This window comes from Amblyomma maculatum, chromosome 5, assembly GCF_055883805.1.
Source record: "Amblyomma maculatum isolate TAMU_Amacu chromosome 5, ASM5588380v1, whole genome shotgun sequence".
Classification (NCBI taxonomy): Eukaryota; Metazoa; Arthropoda; class Arachnida; order Ixodida; family Ixodidae; genus Amblyomma; species Amblyomma maculatum.
Window position 1 is genome coordinate 67,456,346 of NC_139348.1, and position 3,446 is coordinate 67,459,791.

General features: G+C 47.7%; 1 pseudogene; it reads right to left on the bottom strand.

Annotated features, from left to right (window-relative positions):
- Positions 1-989: 989 nt before the first annotated feature.
- Positions 990-2,001, bottom strand: LOC146188450 (uncharacterized; annotated as a pseudogene).
- Between the last annotated feature and the right edge of the window lie 1,445 nt (positions 2,002-3,446).

The following is a 3,446-nucleotide window of genomic DNA, read 5'->3' on the forward strand; positions in this document are numbered from 1 at the left end:
CCAGGTGGATCGATTGTTAAAGGTGGCATTGTCGGGAACCTGTAATGCTGTATGTAAGGCAGATTAACGCTTGAAGGGGAGGAAAAGCTTTCAACGAATGTGTCATTCAGCGCGGAAGCACAAAGATTACTGGGGATAAGTTTACCGGAGGCATCTTGTAGTCTAATTATTGGGTCATTCGCCGGGTGTATAACGCGCCAGAATTTCGTAACGCACGTTTTCAAAATAGTTGGTATGTGGTAGACAAGAAGTTATTTTTGTTAGTTTAATCGCGTTGACGTAAGCGTCGGAAGCAGACTTGTACTTCGCCCATCGCGTGTTAGATGGTGAAAGCTTCGCGCGGCGGTATAAACATTTCTTTTTGATAGATAGTCGTCTGATGTAAGAGTTGTGCCAAGGTGGTTGTGGATTAGAGGTGACGATGCGCTTAGGGATATACTTATCAGTTAGTTCGTAAACCTTCGTTTTGAATGATATCCAGTTTTCCTCGACAGATCAAGAATGTTCGCAGTGTTATTTAGCGTCCTAGTGGCTTTTGTTACTGAGTTAGTGAAAATATGGTGCATAGTTGTAAGAATTGTTTAGCTTGATACGAGGGAGAAGATGAAGAACGCGGCTGAGCAGTCCATAAGATAGCTGGAAAATTAAAGTCCCCAAGTAGAAAAAGTGGTGATGAAGAAAATCGTACGCGAACAAGATTTAGAGCATCGTGAAGGTCGTTAGTGAATGTAGACGAATAAGTGGGAGAACGGTAACAGATGCCAATAATCAATTGAAGATGGCCTATCACTATTGACGCAAAAATTAGTTCTAATTCGCTGGAGACTGGTATACACGAAGATGGAATATCTTTAAAAATCGCAAGTAAAGCACCGCCGCCACGTTTGGCTGTTCTATCGCAACGATATGCCGAGTAGCGATGAGCGTTGTGAAAAATTTCGGAATCTGAAACATGCGTTGGGAGCCAGGTTTCCGTTAGCGCTATGATGTCAGCTGAGCATGTGTCTATGTCAGAGGATAAAGAAGTATGCTTGTTAAGTAGGCTGCGGACGTTAGTATAAAGAACAGATATCGACTGTCCACTTCCCCTCGCGATTCCGTACGGTGAAGCGGAAGATCGAGCCACAGAATCCGATCCAGACGATTCGCCACGTGCCACGATTTCTTCATTTTCTTCACGATTCTTCGTGATTTCTTCAACAGTATCCGTGGTAGGGTTATACATGGAGAATTTTTTATTGATGTGAAGCTTGTTATGGCGTATCTTAAAAGAGCGAGGGCCAGCATAATAATTTCCGAAATCAAAAAGTTTTTTGCCAGCATGGCGCGTAGCCGGTGAGAAGTCTTCATTGATAGTTATGTTATTCGTTTTAAATTGGTTACGAAGGGTTAATATCTTGTCTTTCATTTTAGTGTCAGAAACTTTAGCTGTGATTTTTCGGCACTTGCCGTCTGAAAAAAACACCCAGGCGATGTGCACGCTGAATTGGACTAGAGGGGCGTACTTTGAAATTCTTACTCAAGGCTTCCAGGAGTTTAGATTCAGTATCTGCCCAAGTCTCTTCCTCATCGGGTATACCCCCGAATACTAGATTTTCACGTCGCGATCAATCTTCGGCTTCATCAAGGCAAGACTGCAGCAAAAGCATTTCGAGTACATTGGTCGTCTACAGATTTCTTTAAAGAATAAAGCTCCCGATCCATGTCGTGGAATTTCTCTGTCTGTTTCGTGAGTTCATCAAGCCTCTTGTGCATTCCAGCTAACTTTTATTCAATGTTCTTCCAATTACTCTCAATGTCTGTAATATCAGAGGCTAATTCAGCCTGATCTTTTGAGCTTTGCAACGTGCGAGAATGTACATCGTTAAGCAGTTTAAACATAACTTTCATTTGTAAGGACGGATTGTCTGACAGGTTACCTATGTCAAGGGAGGTCTCGGAGCGAGTCATCGAACCCGGGTTAGATTCGATGTCGCCAGAGCGCCAAAGCAGAAAGATCATTGAAATGCATTCACAAGCAACATGAAAGCACACCCGTGGACACGGGAACAGACGTAAACAGCGATTGTCGCATTTCCTAGCGTGCAAAGGATAGTGCGTACCAACCTGCACGGTAAAGAAGCGAAGCATTGGAGGCATGCCGATGTCACTGTTCCCGTGCCCACTGAAGGGAAAGCCAGCGTGTTGTCGCTTTAAATCCGGTGTGGGTGGTGATGCCATCGTCGATGTCGCTGGACGGGTGTGGACGAGGGATTCGATGAGCAGGAAAGCCTGGCTGGATGGAACGCTGAAGTTGCCTGTGAACCGAAGCCCGGATATTTCAACCACCGGACCAGGGAAAAACGTCGAGTCAGTACCTGCAGCCGGCGAAGTTGATATGGCGAGCGCCAGCATAGCCTGCATGGTAAAGAAGCGAAGCAACTCAGCTCAACGCGTTGAGTTGAGTTGGTTAAGCGTAATTCGTGAGGGCAGCGCCCAACTCATCCACTTGGATTTCGGTCTTCAGAGAGACCGTCGTTGTAGGCTTGAGCACTACCAAATAGTCCCCGGGTTGCATGCGCACAGTAGATCTGAGAACCCACGAAGATGCCGGCGTCTTCTGTTTCTTCTTAGGAGTCGTGGTGGAGAGAGTGCGTTTCTCCCCTTTCGTCGAATTATGTGTGCAGCCTGTAGTTCGATCCGCACCCTTGCTTTGTTGGCGACTGCATCTCTGCATAACTTGGAACGCAGCCTCTTGCGAAGGTGAAAGTGGCTTCGCTGCGGCTGCAAGCCGACTTTTAGGGATGTTTGCCCACGGTAGAGTGGTAGGGTCGTATCCGTAAAGCATTTTCGTGGCCATGTTGTCCAGAGAAGCGTCGAGCGTGCTGCGTCGCGAGCGTCCGGGGAACCGGAGCCCTGAGGCACCGCAACGCGTTCACTTGGCAAACAAGGTGACGCACATATTCAGCGAAACTTGACCCCACCTGGTTAAGAATGATGTTTTCAGACGCCGGAGGCGTTTACCAATGTGATGAGTACATTCATTCGGTAGTCACAGCAATATTTATGTGCTTCCTGCCAAACGTTGGCGAAGCAGATGCTCTTTTGCATCGTTCGCTTGGTCGTAGCGCCTCCCCGGAGCGAAAAGCGCGTGCCGCAACAGCCATCGTCCACCACCTAAGCGGTAGCGGCTATAATGACGGCCTATCACAAACAAAAACTCAGTGGCAGGCCAGCTCCCGCCGCAAGCGGCGCCGACCCACCAGTCGCCTCTAGGCCTAACCGCCTCAGCGTTGGCTTCGGTCCTCGATCCAGGCGTCTGCTACGCCCTACACCGAGATGACTACCATCACTGGATACGACCCCGATCCCATGCAAAGTTCCAAAATCCAGGTGAGCAATACTCCAAAATTTAACGCCTACATGAAGGCGCTACTCGAAAGGTAGAAAACGTGATGGACCCAAGT